Here is a 23205-nt window from a genome sequence, read left to right on the forward strand (position 1 = left end):
ATTAATATTATCTAATAAAGAGGAGTTAAAATAGGGGAAATTCCTTAATGTAAAATATATACCACCCAATTTGTGTACACCTTTTGGAACCCAAAAGATTGGGCCTGACTCTGAATCTCAAAACAACTTCCTCCATAGATGAAACAAAAGCACTTATATTAGACTGACTCTTAACCTTTGGTGCAACCCAGATGAGGATGGGTTCCCTCTTGAGTCTGGTTCCTCTCAAGGTTTCTTCCTTATGCCATCTCGGGGAGTTTTTCCTTGCCACAGTTGCTCATCAGGGACAAACATACTTACACAGAACATATTTATGTTTAATCACCACATTATCTGTGTAAAGCTGCTTTGAGACAATGTTCATTGTTAAAAGCGCTATACAAATAAAAATGAATTGAATTGAATTGAATAAAGTGAACTGTAGGACACCTGGAACGGTGAGTTTCCGAGCTTTATGAATTTTATTCTCTTTAAAACACAGAGTTTATCATTTATTATTATTATAATTATTATTATTGAGAAACAAGTCACCCATAAAATCCCCAAACAGGCGGAAAGGTGATCAGGACCATCGATACCGGAGTGAAGAGGGGAAAAGCGATGTTCCTCATTTTGTGTTTACTCCTGATCATTAGCATAAAGATCACAGACTTGCAGGAAAAAGTAAATAAATTTGACAAAATTATAGACTGGTTATTTAGCTTGATAATTCTTAAATGTCATAATCTTGTAATCTTCACTTCTGCACATTACTCTTCAATGCCATAGCCTTAGATCCATCCTGTACTTCTTAATGATGTCCACACATCTCTGCACTGTTACTGCCTTTATATTTATCCACTGTACATATGTTTACATATTTATCATATTTATCATCATCTATCATTTATTTCCATAAATGTTGCAGTGAGCAGAAATGGACCTTTCAGCTAATGGTGTAGGAGACCAATAAACTTATAGATACCAAGAGTTTACTTATAGTTCACTACAAATCTGATATTTAGACTGAGAAGGAAAACTATTAAAGCTAATAATAGCTAGCTGGCTAGTTAGCTAATTTTGCTAAATAATTGTATTTATCTTTTATAGTCCTTTTCTGTATTTTGATCTACATGTATACAGTGAATGGACACTCTAGGAAATAATAAAGATGTAAAAACCGGTATAAATGTGGGAGTGAAATGTGTCCTAGTGTATGACTGAGATGTTCCTCTGTGTGCTTCAGTAACTGCTGTTAAACTGAGAGGAAAGAAAAATGGCTTCAGTTCAGCAGAAATGAATTGAAAACAGTGTTAGGAAAAGACAAAGTGTTCAAATATTTACTCAAATATAAATTGTGATAACTTGTTAAAATGTTTTTAATGGTTTAATAGTGGATTTATTCAGGTTTAAACACACAAGCTGGTGGTGAAGGTAATATTAGTAGAGCCTCATTGTGGATGTGAACATTAATGACTAAACCCTTAATGACTAAATCCTTCATCCTCTTCCTCATGGCTGTGTTTTAGGAGCGTGAGCAAGAACGAGGCTCACAGTGTCCTGAAGTCCCAGTATGAATCTATAACCCACAACAAGGAGGCGCTACAGGTAAGAATTTTCATCTGTGTGTGCGTTTAATCAAATTCTTATTGACATTTTCTCTCTCATACACTAAACATTGTTCTAATGAGTCCTTAAAAGTGTCTTAATGTGTGTGTACATGTCAATAAAACCAACAGCTTTTTCTTGGTAAACTTCCAGGTTTTCTGGATGAAGCTGAGACGACATGATCATTTTACTTATGCTCACTGAATTTCTTGTGCTAATCCATGTGCTCAATTATCAAGTACAGATGTTTAAGTGAATCAGGTTCTGCCCACATTTAATTTAAACAAAGCACTAAAGCTGCAAGAAAATACCTCAACTTCAGTTTCTGTCAAATTCCTTTTCTTTAAGGACATCAAACATCACTGACTTTACTAAAGTGGATTTCAAGAAAAAAAATGAAGTGATTGAATGCTCTCTGTGATGAAGAGACATTAGACATGATTGTCATACAAAATCTTTATTTCCTTATATAAAAGTTGTTTAAAATAAAATTTAATATAAAATGAAGATGGTGAAACAACATGCACACTAAAGTACATGTAATGTTCGTATTTCACCATCTTCCTCTATTCCTGAATCATTTTCCATCTCTTCAAGTTTCTTCAACAGATCCTCGAAGCTGTCGATATCAAACACTGGTACAGAATCCAGGATCTCTGTGCTGTTGTGGGGGTCTTCAGTATGATTCTGGTCTCCAGACTGGTTAAAAAAGCCATATTCCTCATTTAACATGGAAAAGATGTCGTTGTTGAGCAAAGTGATTTCCTCCTCGTCCTCGAGCTGAACCTCACTGCTTGTACAGTCAGACCCATAGCAGGTGCTGTAAACAGAAGTGCACAATTTTAGCTGCATATTAAAGTAAATGAGTGGCGATTATGGCGATTATTTAAGATGCAGAGTAAAACTTCATTTGCATGTCATTCTTCTGAAACTGTTCCAATGCAGTTTACTAACTCACTTGGTCTGGCAGAAAGTCGACTCAGAAACAGAAGGGAAAAGAGGAGGATCAAAGCAGATGTCTTTAGGAGACAGCAGTTCTTGGTGGCTAAGGCCGGGGAACTGATCACTAACTTCAGGCACGAGGTCATGGACTGGTACTTCTTCTGGCATGTTCATGACTATGTGGTGGTTTGGTTGATGATCAGGTCTCCTCTGTGAGTCACTACTCTGCAAACTGCCTTTTCTCCTTCCCTTCTTTGGAAGCGGTTTATAAACCCAATCTACATGATAGAAAAGAAGAATTTAAAGAGTAAGAAGCAACATAAAAACAATAAAAGTGTCAGAATTGATGCATTTGTTTTGTTATTTTGCCATTTGTCTATAAAGAAAGTTCACCTACCAGGAAACAACTGTTCGTGTTCCTGTTTAAGCCTCCATGATTCAGTGTAGTAGGGTTTCTTCTGTTCTTCACTCAGTTTGTTCCACGCGATCCCAAGCTGCATGCTGATCTCTGCAGAGCTGCTATTTGGATTGGCCTTGGAAAAGATGGGCGCTGTTTCCTCGCCCAAACCATGTAGGCATTCATTGGCCTTCTGATGTTGCCTTTTATCTCTGCACTTGGCAACGTTAAATTTATCTACAAAATAAAAACAAAGTTTAAGTTAAACAGAAATCATTATAAACTTCTAGTTAAAACAGTGAACAGAACAGAGTCATGCAAAACTGCACCAGTCTTAAACACACACAATGTTGTAGTACAAATATTTTATAAGTGCTGCATTACTCAGTCAGTACAAAATCATTTTATATTTCCTGCATGACAGATTGATATTTAATGTGGTTTTAGGAACTAAATGATAACTATATTTCATTGTCTCTGTACTTGTTCTCTGTACAATGACAATAAAGTTGAATAAAGTTGACAGCAGGAGAAGCAGCTGTAGCTGTTACCCGTCTTATTATCTGTCATTATTTCTCCTTCTTTCTTCTGAAAGTCGCTCTTTCTGGCTGAAAAATCTTTTTTGGTGTCTTGGAGAGCGGATTGTTCAAAACATTGACGCTTATCACTAAAAACAATTAAAAACATTTCAGCTGTTTGTTTGCGCTTCATTGCTGTGGTCAGTAAATGTTTGTGTTGAACTGCAGCACAACAAAGTTGTCATGACAATAAAAGCAGTCCAGGGCGCTATCAGAGATACCGACGTCACAAAAGAGGCGGGGCTTCAATGATTCAAATGCAGACGCCGAAGCTGAAAACGGGTGGTGTTAAGACAAGCGAAGTGGTGTGTGATTGTAAACCCTACACGAGTTCCTGTAGCGCTCCTGTGTTTAGACACAGTAGGGTATTAAAATATTTAGAATTATTTTATTTAATAGAAAACACGTGTTTGCAGTTTGGAATGTGATTTTGATAAAAATTGTGGGGTTTAATTTGAGGTGTAATTAGTTTGTACTGCATGTGGTGACCTGTTGTTGTTATATTTAAAGTGACCATTAGGGGGAGTAGAAGTGCATTGAAAATAGAGAATGAGAGAACACGTGATTAGCGCGTGTCAGATGTGTGTTATGAGTTTTTGAGAAAATAAATCATTCATTCATGCTACCTGGCCTCGCTTCCTTCTGTTTCCTGACAACACTGCACTTTTACAGACTTTATTTCATTTCCCTTAGATTATTCATTATACTTACCTTCTCTGAACACAAACAGATTTTTTACTTAAACACATGGTAGTATTTATACTCATTCAGTTCAAGAAAACTCGGTTCAAGAGAGTTCGGTTCGGTCACTTCTATTCAATACAATGAGGTTCAGGAGAGTCGGTTCCCCGTTTCAGCTCGACCGAGCGTGCGGGCGTCTGGGTTTGATGTCACAGTAGGACACGTGTATATAAGTCAGATCATGCTTTTGTTTTTCATTTGTGAATTTACTCATTGTAAGTAAAGAGACACTTAAATGGAGCTCTTTAGGAGATTTTGAGAATTATTTCAATGCAGGAGAGAGAATCAGTTAGCTATAAAGGAGGAGAAGCTGAAACACATGCAAAAAGTAGTAACAGATTTGGAAGCTTTTATTTTTCTGATGATAGAGAAGAGCATAGAAGAACAAGAAGAGAACAACTTTCTGGTACAGATGGTGCAGGAGCTGGAGGCTACTTTGGCTTCTGAGCTAAAGCAGCGGTACCAAGACATAAATGAGAGAAACGGCACACACCTCCAGAGCTGGGGGACAGAACAAAAAAAAATGGAGGAACGTATTGCTCAGCTTGAGGCCACTTTGGAACTGACCACCATGAAGCTCCAGTATTCTTTAAAAATCCACGATGAACTGCAGAAAACTGTAGCATTTGAGAGAGAGAGTTGGGCAAAAGAACAAATGAAAGTGGAGGAACATGTTGCTCAGCTTAAGGTCACTTTGGAACAGACCACCATGGAGCTCCAGGAAACTCAGAATCACTGTGAGAAAATAAAGTATAGTGCAGAGCATGAGAGAGATCATTTGATCAGAGACGTCTAGAAACGCTCGAGGGCTCACTGACCCCTGCAGCTACAGCGAGACACAATAAACGCTATTAACATAATTTCAGATGAGCTTCAGCAGATGAGAGAAGTAATGTACGGAAGCGCATTGCATTCACAAAAAAAAAAAAAATTCACAGCCAGGATTGTTGCGCAATGAGGCGCTTCCGAGCAAAAAAATGCAGTAACGTCAGATCCGGTGTTATGCGCTAAAACGCTCCCCTGCCACAGACTGCCCCAACTTATCTCATAATTATGAGATACTAAGTCATAATTATTTTTCACGTATTTTTCAGTCCCACTTCCTCAAAATATGTTATTTTCTCCAGCTTCTCACAAAAGCTGCTTCCTCTTGCTACTCTGCTTTTTTTTGTTACACTTGTTCACTTTTTAAATATAATAATAAAAAAAACCCAGAAAATAAACAAATGTTTTGTTTTATTTAAATGTTTACTTTTTGTGTAAATAATGAAAATGGACATGAATAAAAAACTTTTCAAAGCCTGGAACATCAACTAAAATAATATATATATATATATATAAAAAAACAGGCCAAGATTTTCACTTGTATGTTCCTTTCTTTAATAATGAAGTAATTTCTGTTTTGCCTCAGTGTGCTCTAGTAGTCTAGTAGTGTTTTTAGTCATTTTTATTATTTAAAAAAAAACTTAAGACCATTTTGCAGGAGTCTCGTGGATGATTTTATTCTTTCACAACCCACACAATAGAGTATTTCAACGACCGTATTCACCAAACAAATCTTACAAATCCAGCAGTGCCATTATGCAGCATTACACACGGGGTCACCACAGCATTTATATGTTTACAGTAATTACACTGATCATTAACACTGTGATTATGGTCGGTATATAAGGAAGTGCTGAATGTGTGATTAGAATCAGCAGTAATGAAGCAGTAATGAGCACAACATCTCTTATTCTTGAAGGCTGATTTATCAAGAGTAATAAATGTGTCAGAAGAACAGACAGCCAAGAGTTGAAGTTGTGGACGAGACAGAGGGTCATGAAGCGCCCATAAGAGAATTACATGCTACTTTTTAGAGAATAATGAGGAATGTGGGCGTTACACATGTAGCTGAAGAGGGTTTATAAAGACTGTGTGTGGACTGTGTTATTGGGAACCTCCATGGAACTGCCTGGATTTATTTTACTGCATAAAGTCTAATACTTTAACACCACAATCCTGGATTCTGAACTTAGTTTCTTTCTTTATTTGGTATTTTAACTTTGTTATTGGATTTGTTGCTATTGATAATAAATCACAAGATCACAATAATCCCATTACATGTTTATGTGATTTTATTGTATCATGCAGTAATAATGCGCTTGTGCTGTGTTACACATTCTTCTTCTTCCTCTTTTGGCTTCTCCCATAAGTCTCCATAACCCTCTGTCCTCTACATCTGCCTCTTTCACCCCAACCTCCTAAATGTTTTCCCTCACCACATCCATAAACCTCCTCCTTGGTCTTCCTCTTTCCTCCCTCCTGGTGGCTCCATCCTCAGCATTCTCCTATTGATATACCCCATGTCCCTCCTCTGCACATGTCCAAACCATCTCAATCTCGCCTCCCTCACCTGGTCTCCAAAATGTCCTACATGCGCTGTCCCTCTAATAAACTGATTTCTGATCCTGTTCATCGTCAATCCCAATGAAAATCTCAACATCTTCAGCTCTGCTACCTCCAGCTCCACCTCCTGTCTTTTACTCAATGCCACTGTCTCTAAACCATACAACATCTCAGGTCTCACCACAGTCCTATAAACTTTTCCTTTCACTCACAGATATTCTTCTATCACAAATCACTCCTGTCACTCTTCTCCACCCACTCCACCCTGCATGCACTCTTTCCTTCACTTCTAACACACTCTCCATTACTTTGCACTGTTGACCCCAGGTACCTGAACTCCTCCACCTTCTCCACCTCTTCTCCCTGCAACCGCGCCACTTCACTGCTCTCCTCTCATTCACACACATGTACTCTGTCTTACTCCTATCTCCTGTCTCCTGTATGAACTCGTCCTTCAACCTGTCTATCACCACTGCAAACAGGAAAGGGCTTAGAGCCGATCCTCGATGCAGTCTAACCATTACCTTAAACCAGTCTGTTGTTTCTACTGCACACTTCACTGCTGTCACACTGTCCTTATACATGTTCTGCACCACCCTCACAAACTTCTCTGACACACCAGACTTTCTCATACAATACCACAACTCCTCTCTCCACCCTGTCGTACGCTTTCTCTAAATCCACAAACTCACAATGCAACTCCTTTCGACTTTCTCTATACTTCTCCATCAACATTCTCAAAGCAAATAATGCATCTATGGTGCTCTTCCTTGGCATGAAACCATACTGCTGCTGACAGATGGTCACCTATTCTCTCAGCCTGGCTTCCACTATTTCCTATAACTTTATGGTGTGACTGATCAACTTTATTCCCATGTAGTTATCCTTTTCACCTTCCTTAGTGTCCAACTTCTGTTACAGCTTTAACAGTCATCACATCTCCTTAACTCGCAGGAGGTCCTGGGTTCGACCCCCAGTGTAGCAATCATTGATCTTCATAAAGTGGATAAGATGATCTACTCTAAAAAGCTGGAAAATCAGTTTTCAGCCAACAAGCCTGCTTCACTGAAGAAAGGCCTGAGAGACATGGTGCAGTCATAAAAAGCTGGAGCTTAAAATGCTCAAAACAGTGGAGATAATTGTGGATTTTAGGTGAAACCCCCCTGCTCTCCCCCCACTAACCATCATGAACAGCAGTGGAGTCATTCAGGTTCCTGGGCACCACCATCTCTCAGGGCATGTAGTGTGACAATTGACAATTGACTCCATTGTTAAAAAGGCTTAACAGAGGATGTACTTCCTTCACCAGCTTAGAAAGTTCAACAGGAGTTGCTTTAATAACTGTCTGGTTCTGCTCAGCTGTAAAATCAGACATCAGAGGACTACAGAGGACAGTTTAGACGTCTGCAATGGTTATCGGTGTCCTCCTGCCCACTTTTCAAGAACTGTATACATCCAGAGTGAACAAAAAGGCTTTAAAAATTGTGTTAACCACTAAACAATGGAACTACAAATGGAACAATGGAGCACATGGGACTCAGCTTTTGTCTCTCCTTACAGTTTTATGGCCACGCTATGGTTTAAAAGAAGAAGAAACACACACTTACATAATATTTGTTTTATACATGATTCCACTGGGAGTCAAACCCAGAACCTCCTGCATGTAAAGCAGAAGTGATGAATCACTACATGGAACATTTTTTTGCATTAAGTGCATTAAGATGCTGGAGATTTATCACTCGGTGGTCATGAGCCTACTGTGTGTGGTCTTCTGAGGAAGCAGCATTTTACTCAGTAATGTCAGCAGCAGTAATAAACTCATTTGCATGGCTAAAACTATTATTGGGCAAAACCTGGGAACATTTGAGTCAGTGAGTTTTCTAAGTTTAATTCATATTTTTCCACTGAGATTTTGAGAATGATGTTTATCTTTATGTACATTAGACATAATCTTTTGACAACAGGTTCCGTAGTGTACTGGTCATCATGTCTGCTTTACATGCAGAAGGTGCTGGGTTCGAACCCCAGTGGAGCCATCCCCTTGAGTTTCTGATTCTACTTTTGGAATGCTTTTTGTCCAATGCTGTTACAAGCACAATGCAGAAAAATGTCAACCTGTTTTTATTTGCAGAATTGAGTAAAAGTTTTATGGAATATCTTAACTTTCTTAACATAACTGGTCACAAAAACATAAATTTCATTCACCAGCTGCATGGTTCCACTGGGGGTTGAACCCAGGACCTTCTGGGTGTGTAAAGCAGATGTGATGACCACTACATTATGGAACCACACAGTCAACTAAACAGCATTAATGAGCAGAAATAACGATTCAGGCAAAATAATTTCCAGCTTGCAACTATACAGTTTTGGGAAACTTCTTCCCAATGTACCCTCAGCTTTCTGATCTCAGTTGACAGGATCACAAGTTATTTTCAAATTTTGTAGTACATGATTAAATCATTAATATGAGGAAGATTAATCCTCATCATTGATCCTCATAGAGTGTCTAAGAGGAGCTACTCTAAAAAGCTGTAAAATCAGTTTTTAGCCAACGACCCTGCTTCAGTGAAGAAAGGCCTGAGAGACATGGTGCAGTCATAAAAACCTGGAGCTTAACACGCTCAAAACAGTGGAGATGATTTTGACATTTGAGTCAGTGAATTTTCTAAGTTTCATTTATATTTTTCCAGTTAGATTTTGAGAGATATGTTTCTATTTATGCACATTGGACATCAACCTTCTCAGCAGCAGGTTCCATAGTGTAGCGGTCATCACGTCTGCTTTACACGCAGAAGGTCCTGGGTTCGACCCCAGTGGAGCCATCCCTTGAGTCTCTGATTATAATGTTGGATTGCTTTTCCTCCATTTCTGTTTCAACCACAATGCAGAAACATGCAAAACTGTTTATTTATTTCCAGGTTTGAGTAACAATTTGTGAGTAATATATAAACCTCACTCATGTTTGCAACCTGCATGGTTCCACTGGAAGGACCTTCTGTGTGTAAAGCAGATGTGACGACCACTACCCTATGGATCCACACAATCATCTGCACAGCATAAATGAGCAGAAATAATGATTCAGGCAATATGTTTTCCAGAGTGCAACTATACAGTTTTGGGAAACTTGTTCCCAATGTACCCTCAGCTTTCTGTTCTCGGTTGAGAGGAATACAAGTGCTTTTCAAATACTGTATGAGAGTGTGTGATCTGGAGTCTGTGCAGCGGCTGCTGTTCTCACTCTATTTATTCCAGCTCTTTTTTAAAGTCGTGTTACATCCTCGATGACTTCAAACTTTACTCTTTACACTATTAATACAATTCTAAAATGAATTGTATTGATTTGTATGAATCATCTTGTATGAATTGTATGAATGAAGAATATTAATACATTTTTATTCACTCTATGGTGCTCGGTGGTCAGGGATAAAAACACACAGCACACATTATGACGCGTCCACTGCAAAAAATATCCGTCAAAATAAAGAAATAAAAGCATGATTTAAGAAGAAACTCTACAGACTAGAAACAAGTCAAATGATTTGCCAGTGCAGTAAAATAATTACACTTGGTAAGATTTCTTGAAATAAGAAGTGATTAAAGCGATGCTGCAGCACTCGTGTGTCTGTTTTCTGAAGCAGCTTCTGCACCTGACGCACAGCACGAGGACTCGACTTCTTTGATGGACCCTTGTGAGGTCTGTTTCAGGATGTTACTGATCTTCTTATCGCCTCGGCATCATGGTGGAGTCTCCTGTCATCAGAGAGTCTTTACCATGAGGTGCAGTGTAGAACATCCAGTGGTCAGTATGAGAGAATTGAATAACAGAATATAAGATTTTTTCTCCAAAGTTTAAATAACATTGGATTTTTTTTCCATTTGATGAATTTTAACTTCATTCATTTTTTCATTCATGTATTTTTGCTCTTGTTGTGAAGTGAAGTTTGTGTCATTGCTGCTACACTGTGCATCTGAACGATCACGACTCAAATCTCACAATAAACTTTAGGGTTTTATCACATTTTCTACTTTCATTCATCTGATTGTCTCCCCAGTGTCCAACTGCTCCATGGCTTTGTGTATCAGTCACCTCACAACTATAGCAAAGAGTTTTTATTATTGACCGAGTAAATTCCAAGTGATTCAGTGCTTATGCTCAGAGACTGACCTGATTTTTTTCAACTACTGCTGAATGTTTGTTTACATTCACAATATTCAATATTATATCACATTATATTCCACATGGATCGTGCAGTACAGTGTACAAGTTGTTAATAACATTCTTGTGTATGTTTCTATTTTCTTTATAGTGATTAATCTGTAGGATAAATCATATAAATGTGGAAATCTTCATATAATAATCATAAAATTTATAATTTTAGAATATAAAAGTATGTTTAAATGTAGACCTTTAGGTACTAAAGCACCCTATTGCAATAAAGTATTATTATTATTATTATTATTATTATTATTATTATTATTATTAATATTATAATGACAAACTGTGTTTATAAAATGAACATGAAATAAGGCTGTAATACTGCACTGTATTTAACTGTCTGAACCAGATTTATTCTAGTTTTAAACATATTGATAGTCATTTTATTTATTTTTGTTGTATTTTGATGTTTTCAATTTCATTTCAGTAAATTATGACTTTATGTTTTTAATTTATTACCCAGTAAAAGCCTTGATATTTATAAATGTGTATTTAAAACACAGATATTTAAAAAAGAATAATACATCAAAAGATCTAATATCTACCAAACTACAAAAATCACTCAGTGTTGAATTGAGGTTTTTGGACATTTATTCCAGCTCATAAATCCTATAAAACATGCAGCATTAAACATGAACTTCCAGCAGATGAACATCTCATAATACTGTCTGGAAGTGAGAAATGTACAGGTTGTTTTTACTCCATACACATGAACTTACTTTGATCAGAAACACAATCATACTCCAAATCAATTAATCAATAAAGTCAATAAAAGAATCCCAAACTGCTGTGTGTCTTGTCCTCGCTATTAATGACGTCATTAGAGCTCCACTACTTCTAATTACCTGCTGTGACAGTGAGCTCTAATACACATCACACTGCCACCTACTGGTCATTTATGATTCTGCAACATTCATAGAGTCACTCCGGTCAACTTCCGGTTCTCAACTCGGATTCACTCGCTTTATACACAGTTTACAGCCGTTTTATCTTATTTATGACTGTAATATCGCTCTTCTCTCAGGAACAACAGAAAAGCTGTGAAGACATGCTATTTTATCCGCTCTTGACCTCTGTAATGTGCGCATGCGCATAGTGTCAGGTAAAAAGAGACCGGGTTACGTCACAGACGGAGGGCGGGCATCTGCCTGTGACGTCACAGTAAGGCAACGTCTATAATTGGGAATGCGTCTCTGTTTCTCTCATTTCCAAGGTTTTTGCTTGTGAGTAAAGAGGCATAAACATGGAGCTCTTCAGAAGGTTAAGAGAATTTTTTCAAAGCAGAAGAACAAAGAAAACTAAGCAGATTGCTGAAATGAAGGAGAAGCTGGAACACATGGAGAAAGTAGTGAAAGACTTGGATGCATTTTCTTCTAATGATAGAGAAGATAACAGAAGAGAAAGAAGAGAAAGCCATTCTGCTACAGACGGTGCAAAAGCTGGAGGCTACTTTGGCTTCTGAGCGAAAGCAGCAGGAACAGGACATAACTGAGAGAAGCCAGAGCTGGGCAAGAGAACAAAAACAACTGGAGGAACGTGTTGCTCAGCTTGAGTTTATTTTGGAGCAGACCACCATGGAGCTCCAGTCTTCCTGAAAATCCATAAGGAACTGGAGAAAACTGTAGACTGTGAGAGAGAGCTGGACAAGAGAACAAAAGAAAGTGGAGGAACATGTTGCTCAGCTTGAGGTCACTTTAGAACAGACCACCATGGAGCTCCAGGATACTCAGAATCACTGTGAGAAAATAAAAATAGTGCAGAGCAGGAGAGAGATCATTTGATCAGAGAGAAAGAGCGACTGGAGGAACGTGTTGCTCAGTTTGAGCCCACGTTGGATTTTGAGGAAAAACAAGAGGACGAAAGAGAAAACTAAACTTGACATAGAGGAGAGGAACAACTTACAGCTTCAGACCAACAGGGGGCTCCAGGATACCCAGAATCTCTGTGAGGAAGAAAAGAAGACTTCAGAGAATAAAACAGATCATTATATGAGAGTCCGAGAGCGATGGGAGGAAATTGTTGCTCAGCTGAGACAAGAAAACCTTCAAAAGAAAAGGAGAAATAGAAAAAAAAGGAGACGACAAGAGAAACAGAGAGTCTGAACATGTCTTTTCCTCTTTCTGTATCTCTTTTGGCTATTTATGATAGTTTTACACTTATAGTCAATAGTATAAAGCTGAGTGTAAAGCTATTGTATCTTGTAGATCGTCTCGTCTTTTAATCATTTTTTATTTCTGTCTTTTCAAAACTTTTTAATCTTTTTAAATCTTGATTTTAATCTTTTTCTACAAAGAGTCACAATAAACACTATTAACAACCATGATTTTTGTCTTCCTTACAAACGCTGTATGACCTCCTCGTGGATTTTTCCACTTAGTTTATATCGCTCTTGTGGGGCAGGGGGCTGTGGCTCGGGGTCATAATGCTGAGGGGGAGGGAGGTCAGGAGGAGAGGAAACTGGTCCTCAGTGCCACATTGTGCAAAACACCACACACCCTGATAATCTTACACACTTTTTCCGGTGGTATAGAAGTCTTCCACCTGAGACATCCAGAGCTCCACATCTGCATTTCAGGAGGAGAGAAGTGTCTGAGGGGTGAAGCCTCTGTCACCTGTCATATTATAGACTACATCAGGACAATGTTTACAATTTCTACATATTGTTAAAGTCACCAAGAAGCCAGTCATCACGTCCTGCAGCTGCCTGTAGTCTGTTCCCTACACTGCTATGTGTCAGGATAAAGGAATCATGTGCTGAAGCAGGTCAGTGTGCCACAGTGAAGGAAAACCTGATGTATCGACTACCCACCTTAAAAATAACATCCAAAATGACAGGCATTATGACACTCAGGGCAGATACCAGACCTATAGCAGACCCTGTCTGCCATTTCCCACTAGAAACAACCTGTTGTCATTAACCCCAGAGTGGTGAGGACCTGTATTTGGACGGGGACGGCATGGTTCTGGTGTGTTCCCTCTGTAGTACTGGACCCAATTCAGCACATAGATCCAGGAGCACAGCTGTAGGAATCTAAATCAGATTATTAGCCAGTCATCATCCAGACCAAGAAATCATCATGGTCCCTGGAGATTTTCTCTTAATCTTCCATTGGCACCACAGCATTAATGATTTATTCCAGCTCATTATGGAAAGATAAAATAAACTGATATTTGGTCCTGTGCCATGAACATAAAAGCAATAATAGCTACAGAAAAGCTCCTGCTTCCCTCTGTAGCGGGTATTTAAATCCCATTTAAAATGCTTTCAGTGATTCTACATTCTGTTTATATGAAGTGTTTCAACAGTTTGCATGTTAATTGGCTGTATGGTGCATTAAAGAGCATTTTAGGTGAATTTATGAACCACATCTGTCTGGAAAAGACACGTGTCCAAATACTTTTGACCACACAGTGTGTATCAGCTGAAAAGCAGCAGCTTCGGATCAGTCGCTTTTCCACTGGGATTCAACTCTGAAAGATTACTTTTGATTTTTATTATATGAAATATTTAATATTCTTTATTTGATATTATTTAAATTATTAATACAGTGGAACCCGGTTATGTCGATGTCCTAGGGGGTCGCCAAAAAGCATCGAGGTAACCGATGATTGAGATAAACGAAAATCAAAATGGCGGCAATATATTAACGTGCTTGAAATTTCTTTATGTACATGATGTGCGTTAATAAATGAGAATGTGCATGCACGTGTTTTTGAGGGTTTTACACAACAGCGTTGCCGCGATTTGTTTGATGAAGGCATGCTATAAAAATACATACAGTACATGTTTATCTGTCAGGAATCCACCTGCCACGCCCCCTTCGGCCCCCTTCAGCGTGTCAGGTGCTTTCTCGCCACTTTCTCTGAAGCTCCGGCTTCATTCGCGCACATATGGTGCTCGTTTATCATCATCACCAGCTCCTATTTAAACTTCCACACTCTCACTGTCCGTTATTGTTGGTATATGTTGGTTCACAGCGGTCGTTGTTATCGCTCATGTGTATCCCGGTACGTGCCTTCCCACCGGCACTCTCTCAACGGCTGCTCTTTTCTTCCCAAAGCTGCGCGCCCCTACTAACACTACGAACACTAGCACTAACTAACAGCAGAGATTCACCAGTTCACAATACAACACCTGGAGCAGCTGTAAGGCTTGATTTTTCCGCCACTTCATGAGTTCTTCTGCGGCTGCACCGAGATAACCGACGTTAAATGGCAAATTTTTCCCCCCTTGTGCTCGAGATATTAGGGTTCGGCGACATAAAAAAAGTCGACATAACTGATAAAAAATGCTTAGAAAAAGCACTTATATATATATATAAACAGCAGAAACAGAAAGCTGAACCTCTACAAACCCAAAGAGTCGCAGAAAATCTCTGAGGAAACAAAGATTCTTAGGTGAGGGAAGAGAAATGAGGATGGAAACCGAGAGTGACTGGAGGAAGCTGTACAGCTGTTCAGCAATATGACTTCAGCACTAGAGAAAGAAAACCAGAGAAAGAAAAAGAGGAGATCAAGCTGGACATGTCCTACATATAATAAAGTACAAACATATCAGTGATTATTGTAACTCAATATTTTTTATTACTTCAAAATAAATAAATATCTTAAATATAGTGTTTGTTTTGTTTCTATTATTAAATTATTATTGTACATCATTTAAATTTAACTAAGAATTAAAATCCACATGATAAAATGTTGGGAAAACGGACAAAAGTAAATGATAATAAAATAAAGGTTTTGTTTAAACCCAATTTTACATGAACAGAAGTTAAAGTAATAAAATAAACAGTTATTGAACAGTATTCACAGCATCAGTTTAAATATTAAATCACAATAACACAGAGATTAAATCAGTTTACAATACATGAGTTCTTCATGGGTTCATCTGATCACACAATACTATAAAGTTTAGTTCCAATGCAGCCTCATAACATCATAGTTCAAGTATAACTTTTGACAACTGCAGTTAGTAGAAAAACATCAGAAAGAACTATTTAATAGATTCATTTTAATAATTCAGTCCATTCAGTTTGGTCAATTCAGTTCAAAATGATTCGGTTTGGTGATTTTGACTCCTTAGATTCAGTTCAAGTGACTCGGTTCAAGAGAGTTCAGTTCAATCACTTCTAAAACAATGGGGTTCAGGAGAGTCACTTCACCGTTTCAGCTCGACCGAGTCTGAATCCATAGATAGTTCCTGAAATTTCCTTTCAGCAGTCTCTCAAAAAACACAAAATTACATTCATTTTAATCAGCTTCATTTAACTTCTGTTTCATTTAATTATATCACAAACATTTAGCTTAAAATTTAACATGAACCCCCTGTATGTTAAACAGTAAACAGTTTAAGTTTTAGACAGTTTAATATTATCAAGAAAAATATCTTGCTTTGTAAAAGATCATCACATATAACTAGACAACAAAACACCACTAGAGGGCAGTGTGAGACTGACATCTGACAACCAACTGCAGTTATTATTATTATTATTATTATTATTATTATTATTATTATTATTATTATTATTATTATCATCATTATTATAGTTTTTGGGGGTTTATGAATGTTCCTTGCTTTGACGAGGATGTGTTGATTGTATAACACTCAAATAACATTGTTTAATCAAACCAATTATTGGAAATGTAATAATTTTATCTCTTTGGGTTTCATAAATATGTAAATCTGCATATAATAATAATAAAATTAATCATTCTAAAATAATAAATGTTTAAATGAAGACCTTTAGGTACTAAAGCACCTCAGTGCAATAAAGTATTACATTCTAAAGTCCAGCAAACACGACATGGGAGTCAATTCCTTGTAGCATTTTCTTGAACTTGGTTTGCAGGAGAAAATCTGGTTTTGTTGAAATAACAGGTTAACAGATGATAACTGGATAAATAACTAATGAATAAACTCAGCCTGGCTTCCACTATTTCCTATAACTTCATGGTGTGACTGATCAACTTTATTCCCTGTAGTTCTCCTTTTCTCCTTCCTTAGTGTCCAACTTCTCTTACAGCTTTAACGGTCACCACATCTCCTTTACTCGCAGGAGGTCCTGGATTCGACCCCAGTGGAGCAATGCCCTTGAGCCTTTTGGAATTCCTATTGTCCATTTCTGTTACAAGCACAATGCAGAAACACCAAAAGTTGTTTATTTAATACCAGGATTAAGTAACAATTTGTGACAAATACATAAACCTCATTCATGTTTGCTAGCTGCATGGTTCCACTGGGGGTCGCAGAAGAACCTTCTGTGTGTAAAGCAGATGTGATGACCACTACCCTATGGATCCACACAATCACCTGCACCTGCATATGTTTCCAGATTGCAACTTTCCAGTTTTGGGAGACTTGTTCCCAATGTACCCTCAACTTTCTGTTCTCGGTTGACAGGATTTCAAGTTATTTTCAAATACTGTAGTACATGATTAATTCATTAATATGAGGAAGATTAATCCTCATCATTGATCCTAATAGAGTGGCTAAGAGGAGCTACTCTAAATAGCTGTAGAATCAGTTTTCAGCCAACGACCCTGCTTCAGTGAAGAAAGGCCTGAAAGACATGGTGCAGTCATAAAACCTGGAGCCTAACACGCTTAAAACAGTGGAGATGATTGTGGATTTTAGGAGAAACCCCCTGCTCTCCCCCCACTCACCATAATGAACAGCACTATGGCAGCAGTGGAGTCATTCAGGTTCCTGGGCACCACCATCTCTCAGGGCATGTAGTGGGATCTATTGCTAAACATTAACACCTGAGAACAATGGGATATCAGTTGCGCTGGCGCAACTCCGACGACTGAGAGGTTAAAGCCATACCTACCCATCACCTCCTCATCACCACTGTTCTCTTCACCTACATGCCCATTAAATCTGCCCCAATCACCAATCTTTTATTCCTAGGAACACCTTCTACCACTCTATATAACTCACTCCAGAATTTTTCCTTCTCCTCCATCTCACAACCAACTTGTGGAGCATAAGCACTGATGTTTTGAGTTTCATCATATATGAAATATAATCAAGCTGAATTTACATGACTGAATAATTTGTATGAACCTGTTGTAGTCTACAGCACAGTCTGGAACAGGTACATCATATCATATTTTATATATATATATATATATATATATATATATATATATATATATATATATATATATATATATATATATATACACATCATATTATGAATCAAGACATTTCCCACTAAAACAACCTGTTGCCCTCTGTAGTACTGGACCCAATTCAGCACATAGATCCAGGAGCACAGCTGTAGGAATCTAAATCAGCTTATTAGCCAGTCATCATCATGGGCCAAGAAATCATCATGGTCCCTGGAGACTCTTTTCTCCTTAATCTTCCACTGGTGTAATCCTCCAGCAGTGCCATCATGCAGCATTACACACTGGAGTCACCACAGCATTTATGATTTATTCCAGCTCATTATGGAAAGATAAAATAAACTGATATTTGGTCCTGTGGCATGAACATTAAAGCAATAATAGCTACAGAAAAGCTCCTGCTTCCTCTGTAGCAGGTATTTAAATCCCATTTAAAATGCTTTCAGTGATTCTACATTCTGTTTATATGAAGTGTTTCAACAGTTTGCATGTTAATTGGCTGTATGGTGCATTTAAGTGCCTTTTAGGTGAATTTATGAATCACATCTGGCTGGAAAAGACAAGTGTCCAAATACTTTTGACCACACAGTGTGTATCAGCTGAAAAGATATACATATAATAATTTTTATTATATGAAATATTTATATTATTTATTTGATTTTATTTGTTTGGACTTTTCTTTCCTCAGCATCGCTTGGATTTTCCTCCTGTAGCTCCGAGAGACGCCGTGTTCCAGGTGGAGGATGAAGACCCTCTGTCGGGATGAAGTGAACTGTACGACCCCTGGAACGGTGAGTTTCGAGCTTTATGGATTTTATTCTCTTTAAAACACAGAGTTTATCATTTATTATTATTATAATTATTATTATTGAGAAACAAGTCACCCATAAAATCCCCAAACAGGCGGAAAGGTGATCAGGACCATCGGTACCGGAGTGAAGAGGGGAAAAGCGATGTTCCTCATTTTGTGTTTACTCCTGATCATTAGCATAAAGATCACAGACTTGCAGGAAAAAGTAAATAAATTTGACAAAATTATAGACTGGTTATTTAGCTTGATAATTCTTAAATGCCATAATCTTGTAATCTTCACTTCTGCACATTACTCTTCAATGCCATAGACTTAGATCCATCCTGTACTTCTTAATGATGTCCACACATCTCTGCACTGTTACTGCCTTTATATTTATCCACTGTACATATGTTTACATATTTATCATATTTATCATCATCTATCATTTATTTCCATAAATGTTGCAGTGAGCAGAAATGGACCTTTCAGCTAATGGTGTAGGAGACCAATAAACTTATAGATACCAAGAGTTTACTTATAGTTCACTACAAATCTGATATTTAGACTGAGAAGGAAAACTATTAAAGCTAAAAAATAGCTAGCTGGCTAGTTAGCTAATTTTGCTAAATAATTGTATTTCGCTTTTCATGTTGTTTCTGTATTTTGATCTACATTTACACAGTAAATGGACACTATAGGAAATAATAAAGATGTAAAACAGGTATAAATGTGGTAGTGAAATGTGTCCTAGTGTATGACTGAGTTGTTCCTCTGTGTGCTTCAGTAACTGCTGTTAAACTGAGAGGAAAGAAAAATGGCTTCAGTTCAGCAGAAATGAACTGATAAACAGTGTTAGGAAAAGACAAAGTGTTCAAATATTTACTCAAATATAAATTGTGATAACTTGTTAAAATGTTTTTAATGGTTTAATAGTGGATTTATTCAGGTTTAAACACACAAGCTGGTGGTGAAGGTAATATTAGTAGAGCCTCATTGTGGATGTGAACATTAATGACTAAACCCTTAATGACTAAATCCTTCATCCTCTTCCTCATGGCTGTGTTTTAGGAGCGTGAGCAAGAACGAGAGGCTCACAGTGTCCTGAAGTCCCAGTATGAATCTATAACCCACAACAAGGAGGCGCTACAGGTAAGAATTTTCATCTGTGTGTGCGTTTAATCAAATTCTTATTGACATTTTCTCTCTCATACACTAAACATTGTTCTAATGAGTCCTTAAAAGTGTCTTAATGTGTGTGTACATGTCAATAAAACCAACAGCTTTTTCTTGTTAAACTTCCAGGTTTTCTGGATGAAGCTGAGACGACATGATCATTTTACTTATGCTCACTGAATTTCTTGTGCTAATCCATGTGCTCAATTATCAAGTACAGATGTTTAAGTGAATCAGGTTCTGCCCCACATTTAATTTAAACAAAGCACTAAAGCTGCAAGAAAATACCTCAACGTCAGTTTCTGTCAAATTCCTTTTCTTTAAGGACATCAAACATCACTGACTTTACTAAAGTGGATTTCAAGAAAGAAAATGAAGTGATTGAATTTTCTCTGTGATGAAGAGACATTAGACATGATTGTCATACAAAATCTTTATTTCCTTATATAAAAGTTGTTTAAAATAAAATTTAATATAAAATGAAGATGGTGAAACAACATGCACACTAAAGTACATGAAACGTTCGTATTTCACCATCTTCCTTTATTCCTGAATCATTTTCCATCTCTTCAAGTTTCTTCAACAGATCCTCAAGCTGTCGATATCAAACACTGGTACAGAATCCAGGATCTCTGTGCTGTTGTGGGGGTCTTCAGTATGATTCTGGTCTCCAGACTGGTTAAAAAAGCCATATTCCTCATTTAACATGGAAAAGATGTCGTTGTTGAGCAAAGTGATTTCCTCCTCGTCCTCGAGCTGAACCTCACTGCTTGTACAGTCAGACCCATAGCAGGTGCTGTAAACAGAAGTGCACAATTTTAGCTGCATATTAAAGTAAATGAGTGGCGATTATGGTGATTATTTAAGATGCAGAGTAAAACTTCATTTGCATGTCATTCTTCTGAAACTGTTCCAATGCAGTTTACTAACTCACTTGGTCTGGCAGAAAGTCGACTCAGAAACAGAAGGGAAAAGAGGAGGATCAAAGCAGATGTCTTTAGGAGACAGCAGTTCTTGGTGGCTAAGGCCGGGGAACTGATCACTAACTTCAGGCACGAGGTCATGGACTGGTACTTCTTCTGGCATGTTCATGACTATGTGGTGGTTTGGTTGATGATCAGGTCTCCTCTGTGAGTCACTACTCTGCAAACTGCCTTTTCTCCTTCCCTTCTTTGGAAGCGGTTTATAAACCCAATCTACATGATAGAAAAGAAGAATTTAAAGAGTAAGAAGCAACATAAAAACAATAAAAGTGTCAGAATTGATGCGTTTGTTTTGTTATTTTGCCATTTGTCTATAAAGAAAGTTCACCTACCAGGAAACAACTGTTCGTGTTCCTGTTTAAGCCTCCATGATTCAGTGTAGTAGGGTTTCTTCTGTTCTTCACTCAGTTTGTTCCACGCGATCCCAAGCTGCATGCTGATCTCTGCAGAGCTGCTATTTGGATTGGCCTTGGAAAAGATGGGCGCTGTTTCCTCGCCCAAACCATGTAGGCATTCATTGGCCTTCTGATGTTGCCTTTTTTATCTCTGCACTTGGCAACGTTAAATTTATCTACAAAATAAAAACAAACTTTAAGTTAAACAGAAATCATTATAAACTTCTAGTTAAAACAGTGAACAGAACAGAGTCATGCAAAACTGCACCAGTCTTAAACACACACAATGTTGTAGTACAAATATTTTATAAGTGCTGCATTACTCAGTCAGTACAAAATCATTTTATATTTCCTGCATGACAGATTGATATTTAATGTGGTTTTAGGAACTAAATGATAACTATATTTCATTGTCTCTGTACTTGTTCTCTGTACAATGACAATAAAGTTGAATAAAGTTGACAGCAGGAGAAGCAGCTGTAGCTGTTACCCGTCTTATTATCTGTCATTATTTCTCCTTCTTTCTTCTGAAAGTCGCTCTTTCTGGCTGAAAAATCTTTTTTGGCGTCTTGGAGAGCGGATTGTTCAAAACATTGACGCTTATCACTAAAAACAATTAAAAACATTTCAGCTGTTTGTTTGCGCTTCATTGCTGTGGTCAGTAAATGTTTGTGTTGAACTGCAGCACAACAAAGTTGTCATGACAATAAAAGCGAGTCCAGGGCGCTATCAGAGATACCGACGTCACAAAAGAGGCGGGGCTTCAATGATTCAAATGCAGACGCGAAGCTGAAAACGGGTGGTGTTAAGACAAGCGAAGTGGTGTGTGATTGTAAACCCTACATGAGTTCCTATAGCGCTCCTGTGTTTAGACACAGTAGGGTATTAAAATATTTAGAATTATATTATTTAATAGAAATCACGTGTTTGCAGTTTGGAATGTGATTTTGATAAAATGTGGGGTTTAATTTGAGGTGTAATTAATTTGTACTGCATGTGGTGACCTGTTGTTGTTATACTTAAAGTGACCATTAGGGGGAGTAGAAGTGCATTGAAAATAGAGAATGAGAGAACACGTGATTAGCGCGTGTCAGATGTGTGTTATGAGCTATTAGAAAAGAAATCATTCATTCATGCTACCTGGCCTCGCTTCCTTCTGTTTCCTGACAACACTGCACTTTTAACAGACTTTATTTCATTTTCCTTAGATTATTCATTATACTTACCTTCTCTGAACACAAACAGATTTTGTACTTAAACACATGGTAGTATTTATAGTCTCTGTTCATCCTTCAATTATAATCATCTACTTATTAAGACGTTTGTAAGCAAGAAATTATCATAAGAATAAAATAATCTGGTAAATTAATCACAAGGTAAATTAACTGTAATACATATTTTTATTGAATACAATCAGGTCCAAAATGTATTTAAAAAGAAAAACATTAATGAAAGATGTGATTGATTTTGATCTGCCGCCAGTCTTTTACAAGCACTTAGTGTTTTCTCAACTGGTCCACGACTACACCATAATATGTATGGGATTTTATATTGGTATTAAAATAAGAAACTAAACTCCTATAAAATCATCTCAGCAGTAATAAAATCAAGATTTGGTGATTTCTGTAAAAGCTTGGTGTGAATGGACGTCTCTGTTCACCTGTGTACAGCAGCACATGGGGAGGACAACAAATAATGACAAGAAACAAAAAGTGACAAACTTCATTTGATTTGACTTTTCCTTCATCACCCTTATAGCTGACATGCCATCATTATACACACACAATGAATGTAACACTGATTTGAGGTGATCCATGAAAAAAACACTTTCTATTAGTCAGTTCTATAAATGTTAGTTTTAAGACTAACGAGGCATAAAAA

General features: G+C 37.5%; 2 protein-coding genes across 5 annotated transcripts in view; one reads left to right on the forward strand and one right to left on the reverse strand.

Moving 5' to 3' along the window:
• Positions 1-23205, reverse strand: part of LOC124384638 (eukaryotic translation initiation factor 4 gamma 3-like) — a 1295064-nt gene that overhangs the window by 352999 nt on the left and 918860 nt on the right. The gene's annotated exons all lie outside the window — the stretch shown is intronic.
• The window catches only part of LOC124384642 (eukaryotic translation initiation factor 4 gamma 3-like), a 75999-nt gene that overhangs the window by 38792 nt on the left and 14002 nt on the right, over positions 1-23205 (forward strand). The gene's annotated exons all lie outside the window — the stretch shown is intronic.

The sequence above is a fragment of the Silurus meridionalis genome, chromosome 4, assembly GCF_014805685.1.
Source record: "Silurus meridionalis isolate SWU-2019-XX chromosome 4, ASM1480568v1, whole genome shotgun sequence".
Lineage (NCBI taxonomy): Eukaryota > Metazoa > Chordata > Actinopteri > Siluriformes > Siluridae > Silurus > Silurus meridionalis.